This window comes from Muntiacus reevesi, chromosome 2 (assembly GCF_963930625.1).
Source record: "Muntiacus reevesi chromosome 2, mMunRee1.1, whole genome shotgun sequence".
NCBI classification, from domain to species: Eukaryota; Metazoa; Chordata; class Mammalia; order Artiodactyla; family Cervidae; genus Muntiacus; species Muntiacus reevesi.
In genome coordinates, this window is record NC_089250.1 from 65845476 (window position 1) to 65863834 (window position 18359).

General features: G+C 45.9%; 1 protein-coding gene across 2 annotated transcripts in view; it reads left to right on the forward strand.

Annotated features, from left to right (window-relative positions):
• The window catches only part of PPP1R16B (protein phosphatase 1 regulatory subunit 16B), a 107348-nt gene that overhangs the window by 2024 nt on the left and 86965 nt on the right, over window positions 1-18359 (forward strand). The window lies entirely within an intron of this gene.

The window sequence follows — 18359 nt, forward strand, 5'->3', positions numbered from 1 at the left end:
CGTGGGAGGATGGGGGCAGGACCGTGTGAGGTCCTGCCGGCGGGATGCTCCGAGGTTAATACCCGGGCCTTTCAGAAAGCTTTGGAGTGGGGCGTGTCTCCCTTTAGGCAGGAGCAGAAGTGGAGCCCTGGTGGGTGGTTCTGCAGGCGCTGGGGGAGTTTCCACATCGTCCTCCCTCAGCTTTGTCATCAAGAGGCAGCTTGCAGGCGGCTGGTGGGCGCTGGTGAGTCCTTTGAGCTCCCAGCCTGCTCCCCGGCCTTCCCACACAACTCCCTTCCCCAGGCCCTCATCTCCCACCTGCCACCAGGATGTTGGAGGCAAGATGTCAACCAGGCCACTTTGGACCTTCAACTTCGTGCTTTCCTGTGAACTGGAGTCTCCAGCAGTGTCCCTCTCCCTGGAACCTTCGTGACCACTCTCCTGGTCCCAGCTCGTCCCAGCCTCTGAAATGTCTTCTTCAGGAAGACCACTTGATCCTTCCTCTCCCATCTTTTGGTCTCCTCCCACTGTGCCACTGTCTGCCAGGCTCTGGGTTGGGGCTCCCCGAATCCCTGTGCTCTCTGAATCTTCCCTGGTTTGGAGGGACATGGCAGGCAAGGTCCAGTGCACGCGCAGACTTTGTTCTCTTTGGTAACTGACACAGGAGAGGAGGTTAAATTCTAATCCAGCTGTTAAGTTCCGGAACTGGAGCCACAGGGCTAAGAGGATGCTGACGCAGGAAAGTGGGTTTTCCCCCAAGGCAGTAACCTTCTGCAGAGCATCTTTGTTCTCTTTGGAAACTGGGGCTCCAGGTTCTTCTCAAACCCTGCTCTATACCCAGAGTCAGCGTTCTGTAATCAATGGAGTCTGCGGCCAGCCTGGTTTTTTTGTGGGTCACGGAAGGCAGTACCTGGATTCCTGGGCTGTGTTTGGACTTTCAGGAACCTCTGCCAACTTTTGACCCGTCTGCCAATCCAACCACCCCTACCCCCATGCCACCTGCACCTGGGACATGAAGCACTCAGTGTAGAGTGCATCCCAAGTGGTATTCTTCCAGCAGAGGCTGGGATGGTCTTTTTTTATCCTGAGTTCATCCTAGACATTGAGATTTTATTTTTTTGGTTGTGCTGAGTGTTCATTGCTGCACGCAGGCTTTCTCTAGTTGTGGCGAGTGGGAGCTGCTTTTCATTGTGGTACACGGGCTTCTCATTGTGGAGGCTTCTCTTGTTGCAGAGCACAGGCTCTAGGCATGGGGGCTTCTGGAATTGTCCCAGGTGCCAGGGATCAAACCCGCGTCCCTTGCATTGGCAGGCAGATTCTTAACCACTACCACCTGGGAAGTCCTGAGACACCGGGATTTCGGGAGGGCTAGGACAAGCCTGTCTCCTACAGAAGGCCACAAAGTTGGAAGAGCAAGGGAGCCAGATAGGTCTAGTTCAAATGACAGCTCTCTACCTAGAAGCTCTGTGACCTGGGTAAATTATTTACTCTCTCTGACCCCTGGTTTTCTCATCTGTAAGGTGGGAGTGATAGTAATGCCTCCTCCTTGGGGTTGTGAGGATTCTCTGAGCCCGTGATGCATAGAAAGTGCTTAGTGCAGCACCTGGTGAGTGCAGGAATGCAGGAAACGATGATCATCATCACCACCACCATTTCCTCCTTCGCACTGGCCTCTCATAGGTCCCCTCGCCACCCCCTCCCAGTCCAGGGGAAGTCAGAACTCTCTGCCTCTAGCTAACAGGACAGGGAAAGCCCCTCAAGCCTGGGGGCGGGAGGGGGTTGCTTTCTGGGAATCCAAGTTCAGCATCAGCCTGTCTCTAGGAAGTCTGTCATTTCGCCTTTCTCCTCTGGCTGCCATTTTGCAGGGTCTTTGATTCATCCAACAGATGTTTACTCCCTTTTAGCCATTGTGCTTAGCAAGGGATTTCAAGATGAATAAGGCAGCTCTCAGGCTTCTCGATCTATGGGCAAAAAAGCGATAGTGAGAACACAGCTTCCCTGGCAAGAAGAGAAGTGAAGAGTAGAGGGAGGGATGAACAGGTGGCCTCAGCTAACAAACCCAGGCTTCATTCCTGAATCTGCCACCTCACAGCCAGCTGGTGATGGACAGATGTGTTACCTCGGAGTGGTGATGTGAGGAGAAAAGGGAACCACGTGGGTAAAAAACCTCAGTTCAGAGCCTTCCCGATATTAATCACTGCTTGCACATGTTGGCTGTTTTTTGTTTTTTTTTTTTTTTTTACTTATTTGGCTGTGCTGGGTCCTCGTTGCTTTGTGGACTTTTTTCCCTCTGGGGGCTACTCTAGTTGCAGTGCATGAACCTCTCATTTCAGTGACTCCTCTTGTTGTAGAGCACGGGTTCTAGGGCACAAGGGCTTCAGTAGTTGCAGCACTTGGGCTCAGCATTTGCAGCTCCCGGGCTTTAGAGTGCAGACTCAGGAGTTGAGGTACATGGGCTTTGTTGCCCTGTAGCATGTGGGATCTTTCTGGACTGGGGATTTATCCTGTGTTCCCTGCATTGGCAGGCAGACCCTTTACCACTGAGCCACCAGGGGAAGCCTGACTGCTATTATTATTAGTATGCAGTGATCAGTAGCAGGTGGGCAAATTTTGCTTGTTGGGGCACATTTGAGCCCTTCAGACACAGTTTTCCAGGTGGCAGATGATAATAAGGTGGGGGGGGCGGGGCGCGAGTGGGCAGCCTGAGCTGAGAAAACAGCTTGTGCAAAGACGTAGAGGCTTAAAAAGTGTGTGGTGTCTTAGAGAGCAGTGGGCAGAGTTAACAGCTGGAGGGCCATCACCGTAGGGCCTGATGAAGGCAGGGGCAGGAGGCGAGGTCAGGGAGCAAGGGGGTGTTCTGCTAAGGAGTCCCGAATGAGTAAATGCTTGTTCACCCAAAGCAGGCCTCCTGCAACTTATGGAGTCATCTGAATCCAGTCTAGAATTTACTTCTGCAAGGGAAGAATGGCTGGCCTGTGCACGTTTGCTGATATGTTCACTGTCCTTTCCTCTTCCTTCTACCTGGAAAGCACAGAAGTTCCCTCCTTCTTCCTGAGATGCTTTTGCTACTCATGCACCCGTGTCTGTCACCCTGGGATGTTTCTCATTTGGAGGAAGGGGGTGTGGGTGGAGGAAGCACCACCATCTCGCTCCCTTATTGACCATAAGAGGGTACTAAGTACTTTTCTGAATGTTGTTCACTGTCCAGGGTCTTTGCTTGTATTGCTATCGAATCCTCATACAGACTTACTGAAGTAGATGCATTTATCCCCACTGTACAGAAGGGAAAACTGAGGCATAGAGGGTGAGATGATTTGCTAAAGGGCTTATAAATGGTGAGAACTCATGTCTAGAGGTCTCTGAAGTTGCTCTGTGCTTATGTGTACCACCTCATGCGTGCTCTTTGTAATGCTGCATGCAGATTGTCTGGCTTCTTTCACCATGCACCCGTGGATGCTAGACTGCAGGCACCTTGGTGATGGGTCACAGTGGGGTGTGCTCCGGGTATCTGGTGACTACCGTAGTGTCTCCTGGCCTTGACTTTTGGGAAGTTCCTGAGTGCAGGCGCTTGGCGATGGGGAGCTATTCTTGGATGATTCAGGATTCAAGGCAACCTTCCTCGGCCCGCTACTGTCCCACAAACATGCCTTGATGCAGGCAGTTTGCAGCTTGATTGATGCAGCAGGTGGTGACTGAGCACCACGGTGACCCCAGGAAGGAATGAGCCTTTTAGGATGGCGGGGTTAGAGCATCACGTGACCACACACCCTACCTGGTTACAGAAGTCATCAAAACAAAGGCTCGAATTTCCTTTTCCACAGGAGGCAAAGTTCAAGGCCAAGGTTCAAATCCTGCTTTTGCCTTTCACTGGGTTTTGGGCCTTGGCCAATTTTTTCACTTCCTTGCACTTCAGTTTCTTCATCCAGAAATACAGATGCATGTATGTATGCATGTATGTATGTGTGTGTATAATTCAGGGCTGTGATAAATAAAGATTTGTAATCCAACATAAAATTGACTTCCACATCATAGATATATTGATGTAACGTACATAAAATTTTCCTCCATGGTGCTTAACATAACTGTGATTGTATGGCTATTTGTAGTCATTATTCTTTTACTGTCTCTCCCACGAGATCAGTGGTTCTCGGCTGCGGGCAGCTTGGCTCTCCAGGGGACATTTGGCAATGTCTGGAGACATTTTTGCTTGTCACAAGTGGGAAAGTGCAGAGGGGACAGGGAGCTACTGGTATCTAGTGGGTTGAGGCCAGGGATGCGACGAGATACCCTGCAGTGCCCGGGGCAGTCCCCCTCAACAAGGAGTTGTCCAACTCCAAATGTCAACGGTGCCAGATTTGAGAAGGCTCACACTGGCCATGAGGCCCCTAAGGTCAGTGACTGTGTCTGATTCATTCAGCCCCGTGTCCCCAGTTGCCCAGCATGATGGCGGGCACACAGGAGACAATAAGCATTAAAGGGATGAATGAGGACTTGGAAGGCCTTATGTCTCTTGGAGTCCAGGAGGTTTGGCTTGTAGGACATTTGGAATGAACAGGAGAGAGATGCAGATGAACTTGAACGGTGATCGTTGGTCATTCAGGCCAAAGAAATTCAGACCAAAGCTATTTTCCTTCCCGCCTGCCTGCCAAGGAGGCACTTGGGGGCCCGAATTATCTGAATTGTTCTATGATCATGGCTGCACTTTGCTCACAAAGACACAGGTCCGCCCTTTATCTGGACGAGCAGGCTGGGGCGGGGCAAGGTAGGTGCTCCCAAGGACACCCTCTCAGCTGGGCCCCTGGGATTTGCCAAGCTGGGGTACAGCTGCTGTCAGCTTCCTGTTTTTTTCCCTTTCTGGTGGAATGAAGGAAACCACTGAATGGCTGTTTTTCCACTGACATTTACAGCAATGTGATAGGCCTTGGATTAATGAGGTCAAGCTCCAGTGTGAAATCTGCCTGATAACTTGAAGCTTGGCCAACAGGAAGACATGGCTTGTTTTCTTTGGGCATTTGATGTCTTTGGATGGCTTTGGCTAGGGAAGTAGGGGTCACAACTCCGTACAAAAGATGGGAATGTTTTACGCCCCAAAATTACAGAGGCCAGAATTGTTGTCTTTTTTTTTTTTTTTCCAATTTATTGGGAAGGTTTATTTTCACATGGACTTGGAAATAAATAATTCATCAAAACGAAGGTTCACCATGAGACCTAGGCTGGCTGCTACATCGGGGCTATTGAAAGGACCACACTGTTTTTCTGGGCCTCCCTGGGCGTCTGAAGGAAAAGACTGGCCCCAAAGGGTTTTTGGACAGGTTAGAGCTGCACATGGATTAGAATTTATCCTGATGGGGGAAGGGGTCTCAAGCGTATGCCTCAGATTTGCTGAAAATCTTGCGGGTTTCTGTAAGAGGCAGAATCTGATTCCTTAAGTCTGGGGCCTGGGCATCTGCATTTAGAATAACCTCTCAGAGGGAGTCATGTGCTGCTGGTCTGTGAACTGCACTTTGGGGAGCAAGGGTCTGGGGGAACCCCAGGTCTACAGCTGAGGGGTCCCCGGTGTCACCCACTCAAGCAGATTCAGCCTGTCATGCCTGTTGGCACAGCCGTCTGCTCTGTGGGCGGGCTTGCAGGAGAGCAGACTCACCGTGGCCCTTCTCTGCCTGCTCAGACCTGGGACCAAGCATGAAGGAAAGTCTGCTTGCTCCCAGGGAGCCGCGGAAACACCCAGAACAGGTGCGAGGGGCTTCTGGTGCTTCCAGAAACGTGTCGGGGGGACACAGTGTCTTGGGTCCCCTGGTCACCTGGGACTTGTTAAACACGCAGATCCCTGGGCCCTAGACCAGCCTACCTGCGTCAGAACCCTCCACGGTGGGGCCCTGGGAGTTTGTATTTTTCAAAAGTGTGCCAGCCAGATTCACAGCCAGGTTGGCAGAGGGGAAGGAAGCCAAGAGGAAGAGCTGGCAGCATGTGGAAGTTCACTGCTCAGGAGGCCGAGTGTAGGGTTGTAGAGTTGTGGACTGCCTCATGGCACCCGGCTGATGGAGGGGCCAAAAGCTAACCTGCTTCACTCGCCAAGCTTTGTAACCCTGCGGGGTTGCATCTACCTGGGAGCAAGGGCACCTTTTTCCTTTTTTTCTGTTATTTATTTATTTTTTGGTTGCACTGGGTCTTCCTTGCTGCTCTTGGGCTTTCTCCAATTGTGGCGAGTGGAGGCTACTCTTCATTGCAGTGCATGGGCTTCTCATCGCGGTGGGTTTTCTTGTGGATCGTGGGCTCTAGAGCGTGGGCTTCAGTAGTTCCCGTGCCCAGGCTTAGTTGCCACACAGTATGTGGAATCTTCTGGACCAGGGAATGAACCTGTGTCCCCTGCATTGTCAGGCGAATTCTTAGCCGCTATACCACCCGGAAAGTCCCTTTTTCTTAATGTTAATAGTAATGGTTAACATCTAGTTCTTATCTCATGAGCCAAGCACTGTTTAACTTTTAGTCCTCCTAGCAACTCTTAAGAGGTGGCCTTACTATGACCCTGATTTAAGTGAGGCACAGAGAGGTTCCATGATTGGCCCCAGGTCACACAGCCAGTCTGTGGTGGAGTTAGGATTTGAATCCAGGCTGTCTTGCTTCTAAGTCCTCGCACCGAATCACGATGCTCTGTGACTCTGGGCAAAAATGCACTTGCACTTCATAAGCTGTCCTTGCCCTGAGGGAGTGCCTTTCTCGAGTTCTCCCTCAGATGGAGGAAAGGCTGGCAGTGACTTTGGCTAGCTCTGGAGTCAGACCTGGGTTGGATCCTTCCCTCTCCCACTTACTGTAACCTTGAGAAGTTATTTGCTAACTTCGCTGAGCCTCAGTTTCCCCATGTGTAAAACAGGAATAATAATAGTATGAGTGATACGATTATTTAGCCTGTGTTTGGCATGTAGGGTGTACTGGATACATACCAACAATAATTATTACCTTAGTATCCGTGAAGTCAGCCTCTGGGCATCATAGCTTCAGAGGGGATAGGCGAGCGGAGCCCTGTGTCACTTACGTCCCTGTTGCCGGGTCCGTTGTTTTGTTCACCCTGGTTACTTATGTCTATTACTTACCGAGGCATTCCTAGCCTTTGCTTCTTGGCGCTGGTTGCAGGCCCCCGTGTCCATGCCAACCTGGTGAGTTCTCAGAATTTCTTAGCTCCCAGAACATTTTAGAGTCTCAATCAGAACAGGCTTTATTTCCTGTCATCCAAGAGCAAGTAAAAGGCACACATTCTCACACTTATTTTCTTCAGGGCTCTTGGCTCTTCTTGGTGACTTTCTCTGTCCCCAGCTTCCTTTCTGGAACTCTATAGCCATCACCTGCTCCCCCACGAACTGGGCAGAGAGCAAACTCTCTGGAGTCATCGGCTACCGCCTTATAAAGAAACAGAGAAGGGGATGTCCTTGGTGGTCCAGTGGCTATGACTCCGTGCTCCCAATGCTGGGTGGTGGTTTAGTAGCTCAGTCATGTCCGACTCTTGCGACCCCATAGACTGTAGCCCGCCAGGCTCTTCTGTCCATGGTATTTCCCAGGCAGGAATGCTGGGTTGCCATTTCTTTCTCCACCTGATGCAAGGGGCCCAGGTTCAATCCCTGGTCAGGGAACTAGATCCCAAATGCTGAAAATAAATGTCCTGCATGCATAGCTAAGACCTGATGCAGCCAAATTAAAGACACAGGGAAGAGTTTCTCCAGAATTTCATTTATTTTCTTCTTTTTTTTTTTAACATAGGAAATCAAGCTTTTTTCTTATTGCTGTACTTTATGCTTTTTAATTATAAAATTAAAGAGAAACTCATTATTAAAATTCAAGCAGTATAGAAATGTGGAAAATGGAAAGGGAAATATTCCCAATGATCATCCACTCATTTCTTTTTTCCCGGAAGAAATCACTGAATGTTTTATGTCTTTCCATAAATTTCTTAGGCATGTACAAATCCACATGCATTTATGTATATCCTACGCTCTTTTCTTTTTAACACATCTATACAATCCTTTCCCGAAACTTCCCTTTTCAGCTAATTTATCTTAGCACATGTCGACACATATAGGTATACCTCAGTCCTAAAAGCTACACGATATTCCCATAATAAAAATTTACCATAATTTGTTTTCTAGTCCCTTGCTGGTGGTGAAGATTATTTCCGTTTTTTTTTTTTCCCCCTGCTACACATTATGATGCTGTGATATCCTTGCTTATACAGTGTGTATCTTTGTATACTTGGGTGATTTTATCTGTAAGGAAAATTCCCTGCAGTTTGAACTATGACATTGTCAAACTGTCCTCCCAAGAGGCCGAACCAGTTTCCTTTTCTTTCTTTTTTTTTTTTTTGGACCAGCCACAGGGCATTCGGGATCTTTGTTCCCTGATCAAGAATTGAACCCTCCCCTGCCTCCCCTACAGTGAAAGCTCAGAGTCTTAACCACTGGACCGCAGGGAAGTCCTACAAACCAGTTTCTATTCCCTAGACCGTGTGTGTGAATGCTTCTTTCTCCAGCCCTTTCTCTAACACTGAGTATTGAGTACATTTAATTTTTTTTCCAGTCAGATAGGAATAAAATAGAAAGAGTGTTTCTGAATCAAGTTCCATAGTACTTCAGATTTTATGATCATTTAGACTGTGGCTACATATTGTTAAATAGTCAAGAACTGCACTTTACCTGACCTGATGCTTGAAGTTAGAGATAAAAAATGAACTTAAACCAGTTCCTGCCTTTAGGTTGGTCCCTGTCTCCTGAAGGAAGCAGACACATGGACAAGTGAGAACAAAGAGGTGTGGTTCCAGCTGTGTTACAGAAATGCATAAGTGAAGTTCTCTTTGACAGACTTCATGAATATTACAAATGAATGTGTAAAATACAGCTTACACTGTGCCCCAGTGGGAGGGTCAATACTTGACATCCTCAAAAGAAAATGACTTGGTAGAAGTAGAAAAACCATGTAGCTTAGCCTTAGTGGTGGCAGCAGCAGAGGTGGGCAGCTCAGAAGGGATAAAGTAATTTTGAAATTGACTTTTTGGTGGTTTCCATGTTTACTAATGTTTGAGGGAGGCTGTACAGAAACCCAGCTGAGTTTGCAGCTGGTGCTGATTACTGCTCACTCTTACCTGGGCAAGTGTGTATGTTAGTCCAGAAAGAGTGAGAACAAAGGTACAGAAGGCTGGCTTTAAAAGTCCACAGCCTTGGAGCCCACTGGAGTTGGATGTGGGTGGCATGAGTTGGCGGTTACCCCAGGGGTTACAAGGAGGTGTGCTTTGAATGCACCCATTGTAGACTGCATGCACAGAATGGGTGTTGAGTGAATGAGTGAGCATCAAAGATGCCTCTGTCCTATAAAAGGGCCTCCTACTAGGAGAGAATAGATCCATTTAGAAAGGGCTGTGACCACCTGATCTTCCCACCTGTAGGGAACCACGCCTATACATTTTCTTTGGGCCACCTGTCACAGATAACTCTTCATCCATTAGGAGATCTTAAGAACAACACACGCCATGGCAAGGAGCAGTTGAGAATATCTGAAACAGTGCTGTGGAATGGAGCTCACCATCATTTTACAGAAAAAACTTCTAAGTGGGGATCTATAAAGCCAACTGTATAGCATGCAGAGTTGAAAAGAGACTGTGGAGCAGAGGCAGTCCTAAGTCATCCTTTTATGGATGGCAAGGCAGGGGCCAGGTAAGGTACATCTTGGGTCTGGCCCCTATCTTTCCCCAACAGCCAGGTCTGTTTTGTCTGGTTTGATGCTAGAGCTGTGGTTCCAAGCCAGAGGACCACTCCCTATGATACAACTGATGGAATAATGTCAGTGAATTTTAATCTCTTCATCTCCCACCCTCCTGTCTACTCTTCCCCATTTACTGAATGTCTGCTGCATGCTGGGTGACTCTAGGGTGCAGTCTCTAAACTTTTTACTCCAGGGGCCAGTTTTGTGGAAGACAGTTTTTCCATGGGCCGGAGAGTTGGGGGTGGGGATGGTTTAGGCACATTACATTATTGTGCACTTTATTTCTATTATTGTGATTATATAATGTGATATACAATGAAATAATTTTACACTCACCATAATGCAGAATCAGTGGGAGCCCTGAGCTTGTTTTCCTGAGATCCAGACTATAATGCAAACGACGGGGAGTGGCCATAAATACAGATGAAGAAGCTTCCCTCATTCACCCACCGCTTACCTCCGGCTATGTGGCCTGGTTCCTAACAGGCCACAGACTGCTATTGGTCCGTGGGCCTGGGATTGGGGACCACTGCCCTAGGGTGGGATGGAAAGGTGAATAACATATTTCTTGTCTTTTGAGAGCATCTAGTCCAGCGGAAGAGGCACATATGAAAAGAACAATTACTAGTTGAGAGCCAGCGGTCCATGGGGTCGCGAAGAGTTGGACATGACTGAAGCAACTTAGCAGGCACACACAGTTGAGAGCCACAGTAGAGATATGGTCAGACTCCTTGGAACCAGAGGAGAGAGAAACCCATTTGGCACAAGGCAGATAAAGAGCAATTCAGGCGGAATAAAAGAGCATGGAGACAATATTGTGTAGATGAGACAAGGCAAGTTGAGTGCGGAGCAGCTCCCGAAAAGCATTTTAAGAGATGATAGATACTATCATTACAGCACTTGGGCTAGCTCTTAAAGAATAGGACGAGCTTGCCAGGTGGAGAGAAAGAAGGGAATCACCACCCCACAAAATAGTATGAATGAAGGACAGGTGGTGAGTGTGAAGGAGTGAAAACTCCATAGCTTCATAGAAGAGAAATCTAAATCTGTGTTCAAATCTTAAGTTCTGCCACTCACTAGGTGTGACTTGGGGCATGTCAAGATGAACCTCCCTTTTCCTAATCTATCTACTGGGGATAATGAGACCTGTTTTTATTTTTTTATTTTTTTAAAACTTATTTATTTGGCTATGCCAGGTTTTAGTTGCAGCACGTGGGGTCTTCGACCTTCATTTCAGCATACAGGATCTTTAGTTTTGGCACTCAAACTCCTAGTTGCAGCATGTGGGACCTAGTTCCCTGACCAGGAATTGAACCTGGGGCCCTCCACATTGGGAGTGCAGAGAGTCTTAGTCACTGGACCACCAGGGAAGTCTCAAGACCTGTTCTTAAAGGCTCCCAGTGGGAGTTAAAGTTAATTTATGAGTAGTATCTGACACATAGCCGAGTTTCAGTTAATGGTGGGTACCATTGCAGGGGTGTGAATCCATCAAACCTATTAAGTATAGCCAGAAAATTGAGTGTTTAGTGGACTGAGGGTGGGAAGGGAGGTTAGGATGGCCAGAGATAAAACTAAACATGTCAAGGCCAGATACCGGATGGTCTGGACTGTGAGGCTAAGAAGTTTAGATTTGACTCTTTAGGCAGTGCAGAAGCGTTAAATGCTTCCCTACAGGAATTTCTTGACAGTCCAGTGGTTAAGACTCCCTGCTTCCACTGCAAGGGGTGTGGGTTTGATCCCTGGCTTGGGAAGAGCCTGCATGCCATGCGGTGTGGCCAAAAAAAAAAAAAAAAAAAAAAAAGGAAAAAAAAGCTTCCCTACAAGGGAAATACAGGATCAGACTTCAGTGCATAATGAAAACTCTACCAGTGATGTAGCTTGTGGGTTGGAAGGTAAGAGATGTAGGCAAGGAGATCACTTGGGGAAATGCTGCCTCCGACATTCCTCTCTTGGCAACCCACAGTTCACATTAACCAAGTGAAAGCTCCATTAAGTCCTGTGGACAAGTGCTGCCTGGAGAGGCAAATCAGGGCAGTGATTCAGTGAACGGGCTTCAGTGTCAAGGCCAATGTGAATTTAAAGCCTAATCCTGCCTTGTACGGGCTTCCCAGATGGTACTAGTGATAAAGAACCCGCCTGACAACGCAGCAGATGTAAGAGATGCGAGTTCAGTCCCTGGGTCGGGAAGATCCCCTGGAGGAAGAAATGGCAACCCACTCCAGTATTCTTGTCTGGAGAATCCCATGGACAGAGGAGCCTGGTGGGCTACAGTCTATGGGGTCACAAAGAGCTGGCACAGCTGAAGCGACCAAGCACGCACGCAGGCACACACCTGTCTCGTACTGGCTGTGTGACCTTGGGCAAGTACTTAACCGCATTGAGCTTTAGTTTAACTCTTCTTTATTTATTTATTTATTTTTTAAACTCTTCTTTAAAATGAGGCTTAATAGTACCTTTCTCACAGACTTGTGGTCTTAAATGAGATAATGTAGATAAAGCACTTAGCCTAGCTCTAGGAATGTAGTAAGTGTTCGATGAAACTTAATCATTAAAATTTTAAAAATTGTTTATTTCACTACGGAACTCTTTTTCCATGTAATATCTATTAACCTCCTCTGGAGCTACTAGTCTTCTACAGAAACCACTCTGCTTTAAACTTTCTGGAGAACCAGCAGCACTTTCTGCTCCAAGAAATAAATGGTGAAGAGGGCTGCCAAGTGCTAACACAGTGGTTCTTGGGTGCACCTTAGACACACCTGGGGAGCTTTTTAAAAATGTCCAGGCCTGATGTGTGTGTATGGCTGAGTCCTTTTGCTGGTCACCTGAAGCTACCATGGCATTGTTCATCTGCTGTACCCTGATGCAAAATAAAAAGTTTAAAGTTTGGAGAAAAAGTTTTTTCAAGGCCTGGCTGCAAGTAAATTAGAATCTCTTGCGATGGGACCCTGTATTTTTTAAATTGTAATGTTCTGTTAAGGTAAAGCAAATACTGAAAAGTGCACGTAATCCAGGGCTTCCCTTGTGGCTCAGCTGGTAAAGAACCCACCTGCAGTGTGGGAGACCTGGATTCGATCCCTGGTGAAGGGCACGGCTACCCACTCAGTGTTGGAGAATTCCATGGACTGTATAGTTCATGGGGTCACAAAGAGTTGGACATGACTGAGTGACTTTCACTTCACTCACACCCATATTCTAAGTGAATGAATTTTCACAGATTGAACATTCCCAGGTAAGCCATTCAGTGTGGGACTTGACTATCTTAGTACTTCCCTGCTGGTTCAGTGGTTAAAACCCTGAGTTTCCATTGCAGGGGGCACAGGTTTGATTCCTGGTTGGGGAACTAAGACCCCACATGTTGCATGGTGTGGCCAAAACAAACAAACCAGAATACTATCAAGCGCTCTAAAAGCCCTTCTTATGTGCCTTCCCAGTCACTCCCACCCCAAAACTGTGACTTTGATTGATGATAACATATTCTTTTTGCCTGTTGTTGAACTTTACATAAATGGAATCATATAGTATGCATTTTTGTGTTTGGCTTATTTTGGTTAACAGTGTGAGAGATCCAGATTGTGGTGTGTAATTGTGTATTACTCATCCGGGCTTCTGGACTATGTTCCACTGTGAGTACACCATAAATTTTTTTCCAGACTCAAGTTGGTGGACATTTTGAATAGTTTGTACTTTGAGATTATTATACAAATAGTGCTGTTAACATTCTTGTAAATGTGTTTCGGTGAATGTATACAGAAATTTCTGTTGAGTATATTCCTAGGAATGAAATTGCTGGAGTATAGGGCATCATATGTTCAACTGTAGAAGATATTGCTTGAGCAGTTTTTTAAGTGGCTATACCAATTTATATTTCCGCTCAGTTTATAAGAATTCTTGCCAATGACTAGTATTTTCTGTCTTTAAAAAAAAAGGCCATTCTGGTGGATATATAGTAGTCTTACTCTGGATCTTAATATAATTTCCCAACATTTCCAGGTGATTCCAACATGTAGCCAAGTTTGAGAACCTCTTTCCTAACAGGTTTTGAAAAAGCAAAAGGCGAATTAATGGAACTGTATAAAGAGATGTTATAATGGCAAGTGCCTCCCCACGGCCCCTCTTTGACGTCTATACCCAGAGTTTTTTATAGACATGATCTGTCTAATCAGCAGGGGAGGATGCTTTTGTGATGGAAGGAGAATGTAGAGGTGTATTAAACCTGACAGCCTGTGCCTCATTCCTGTGTGTTTTAGGTGGGTAAATGGTTCCTGATGGAGTGATCCGGAAGCTGAAAGGAGCCCATGACAGGACTTCAATCTCTTCTTCCAATTTAAGGCCTAAATGAGAAGGGAGGGCATGAGAAGTGACGAGTAGTCTATATAGATGTTGTCAGATGAAAATATCTGCTCTTCAGGATTGAGGATTAAGGTGTTTTTTGTTTTTTTTTTAAGGGTTTAAGATTTTATGTTATATTTTTGCTCTCCAAAGCTAGCCCAAGACCCGGAGCTTGGAAGGTGCTCCAGGAAAAAAAAAAAAAAGTCATTGAAGTTGATATTAGAACTATATAACTGGCCCTGATGAAAAGCATGACTCATGGATACAGAGGAAGGTGTTGGTGTGGACTTAACTGATCTGATTAATAGCTTTGCATCCCTTCTTTGTGCTTTCTGTTTGGCAGTTGCTATTTCATATTTGCTCATTTATTACTAGCATATTTTCCTTTATACACTTAAAGGAAATAAAGGATCATCTCGAGGTATATCTCTTAATTGCCTTTCAAGTTTGAGTCATATTTTCCTGTTTGTTTTTTTTTTAATCTGACTGCACAAAGGCATGTGGGATCTTAGTTCCCTGACCAGGGATCAAACCTGCACTCCCTACAGTGGAAGCACAGAGCCTTAACCCTGGACCACCAGGGAAGTCCATTTCCTGTTTGCTGAAAAATTTTTTTCTAGTAATTTTAGGTTACATCTTGAATATTATGAGTCAGACTTGAGACCCTAGGTTCTATTATATTTCTCAGAACAGTAAGGACTATTCATTTATTTTCTTTCTTTCTTTCTTTTTTGTTTGAACTGGGTCTTAGTTGCAGTTCTCAGGATCTTTGTTATGGCATGCATGCAGGGTCTAGTTCTCCGACCAGGGATGGAACCCGAGCCCCCTGCTATAGGAGTGAAGCTTCTTACCCATGGGACCACCAAGGAAGTCCTACTAATGACTTTTAAAAAAATCAATCAGTTGACTTGACCAAACAAATTTTAAATTCAATTTCTCCTGGGTAGGCAGCAGCTGAAATCTTTCTTCAGTTCTTATAGCCCTAGTTGGGCGGCTTGGAACCTGCCCTGCACATGCATCATTCAGAGAGATTTGGACAGAATTTATACTCAGCATTTGGGACTACCATCTGTGACTCTTTTCTGGGATGCTTTCTCTTCACTTTCCAACTGTAGTTACCTGAACTCTGTCCTTTAATTCCTCAAACGATAAGAGCAAAGGTTTTCATCCAAGTTGTAGCCACCATGTACAGTGTTGAGTGGGGTCTGACCTCAGGTAAAAAGCTACAAAAACACAGAATTTGCCTAGAGCAGATTTCTATCAAGTGTTGACTGCCCTTCAGTTTCTATCTGCTTGTGGTTGAATAAACCTTGCTGTCGTTCAGTAGCTAAGTCATATCTGACTCTTCGAAACCCCATGGACTGAATATCTAGTGCCTTCCAATAGGTAATGTGCGTGTGGTATGGAGTTCACAATAGTTAAATGTGAGGGGATGCGTCCAATAAGAGTTACTCTGCTCTTACCCGAGCAGAACTTTTCTGATCAATAGTTTTGTTCATTAAGAGACTGTTATGAGCCTTTGCTTTCCTGACTAGCACATAGTTGATGGCAATAAATGTTTGTTGACTGGCTAAATGAACACAGATTTAAATTAAAAGTGGAATTGAATTAGAGGAGAAAATTACCAGAAGAAAATCTTGAGATTGGTTACTTGTTGATGACAGGCATAAACTATATAGAGAGAGTTTGGTAATTTGCTGGAGAACATGATGAGAGGGTTGAAATAATATTAGGGCTCTGAGTGGAGAGTAGACCACAGTCGCTAACAAAGTGAACCTGAGATTTCAACACGAGGCGATACATTCAATTGTGGGAGTAATATCACTTTCATGGGATTGAATCTATGGCTTATGGAGAATTTTAAACGGAAATAAAGCTGGTCAGAGGGGGAAGCAGAGATATGCTTGGAGTTCTGCACACCCAAGAGGGGCCAAGAGGAGGGAATCAAAGTGAAGGGACTTTGGCTGGAGATCAAAGAGGGGAGGAATGAAAGTAATGTAAAGGCAGTCGACTACAGCTTGCTTCTCTCTGCATGGTGACCTGGAAGGTCACAAATCCCATACGGAGAAACTTCAAAGCCTGTATACTGGACAGAAACTTCATTTACCAAAATGCAGAGTGTCTGGAAACTTCCTGATTTATTCTACTGACAGTTTCATCTCCCAGAGAGCAGAGGAGAGAGGACAGTTGCTGTTATGAATCTGGCTTGGGAGCTGTTGGGTGAAGTGAAAATGAGAAAGTACTTACCAAGAAAGGGAACACTAGTCATAGGGGGCTGAGCTCACAGGGTTTGGAAGGCAGATTTTATGAAATTCAGGATGAGATACATATATTTCCTGCCTAAGCCTCCAAAGGTGATGACAGCTCCAACAGTAAGGGAAGTTATGACTGTAATCAATTATCCTCACTCTGCGTAGATTTCATTTATTTTCCTGCAAGGACTCCTTTTCTTGCTCTTAGTCGTGCTTTTGTGGGCCATCTTTCCTATCTGACATTTTCTCTTTTATTTTCAAGCAGGAGAGATGATAAAAAAAATACTTAACCATCATAGCATATGATTGATCAATCAGAAGAGATACCAGCCATAAACAACTGAAAAAGCACTTCTTATAGGTTCCTTAACCTGAGTCTCAGTTTTTTCCCCTTTGAAATGGGAACAAGACCTACATTACAGAGTTGGTGCAGTGATTCCAAGAGATGTTACGTGTAACGAATTGGACTCATGGAAAAATATGTTGTGCACAGAAGCTGCCATTATAACCCTGCATTCTTTATCTCTGGGTTCATTTCATCTACATATTTTATACATTCTGTGATGCTTATGTTTAGTTACATTAAGCATATGTTTTTTCACTCTATATTGATTTCAGCAAGTATTTGTTTTACTACCAGTTGATCTATCTGGTTTATTAGTTGAAACTTCCTCTTATCTCCTTAATCATCAACACCCTGGATTTCCTGAAATCTTACATTTCATGAGGAAGTTGTTTAAAAGCAGTTGTGATTGTTTTTGGACGTGCTGGGTCTTTGTTGTGGCACATAGACTTTCTCCAGTTGCGGCTCAAGGGCTCTAGAGCGCATGGGCTCACTGGCCGTGTCCTGTGGGCTTAGTTGCCCTGTGGCATGTGGGATCTTAGTTCCCTGACCAGGGATCAAACCCACGTCCCCTGCACTGGAAGGCAGATTCTTAACCACTGGGCCACAGAGGAAGTCCTTCCTTGTTCTTTTATGTATGTAGGAGTAGAATCAGACAGGCCTGGGTTTGAACCCCACTTCCCCCACTTACTGTGCAGTTAATTGGTGTCCATTGTCTGCATGGCTCTAGTCCTTTTCCTTCTCATTGTTTCTTCCTCCAGGGTAGGACTTTCTCCTTTGAGTCCAACTCTCTGTTTTTTACTGTCCTTGTTTCCTTGGGATTATTCTCCAAACCTCCATGAGCAAACAATATGAAAAACTTTAAAAAATCCCCATCCCAGCTGTTTTCTAATTGACTAAAGGGAAGGTGACAGCTTGCTAGGGATATCTTTGAGGTTTCTGAAGAGGAGAAAGGGACCTTGTTAGGAAGCAGACCACAGCCCTCTTCCTCCTTTATGGTGGTAATGGTGTGAAACCCAAGATGCTTAGGATGGAGGAGAGTGATCCCTGGCTGATGGTGCTCCCTGCCCCACCCTCTTCAAGAGTGGACCCCATCCAGTTACAGGATGGGATGCTCATCTCTGGGATAGGATTGGGAGAGGCAGCAGTTCCAAAGGGGCTGCCATCCTTAGCTTGAGTTGGCTCAGCGTACTGCTTCTTAGAACTAGGATCCATTCAATTTAAGGGATGCAGTCATAGAGGACAGGTCTTCATTTTACCCCCTAGCACAAGGTACTGGGGAAATTCTTATTAGAACCTAAGCTATTCTTGACTCTTGCCTACCTTTGAGGCCATTGTGATTTTTTGTTCTTGGTTGAATGATATACTGATATTGAGGAGCCCTTCTACTTAATCTGATAATTCTCTAGATGTTTGTGTTTAAGACTAGAGGATTTTGAACAGTGGGGCGAAGGCAAGTGTTGAAATCCAAGTAGGCAAGTGTAATGTAAAACAGAGCTGCCTGCTCAATACCCACGCAGCCACTCCTTTATCTGTGGCAGACATTACTAATCGATCACCACATTCATTCCTCCTGTCATCACACGTGGCCTCATACCCTCTGCCCTCAAAGTGCTCCAAGAAGCCACTACCAACCTAAGAGCTGGCACAACAGAGGAAAGCTTGGCCAAGGATGTCATGCTGAGAGGGAGGCAGAGGTGGCAGAACCCCCC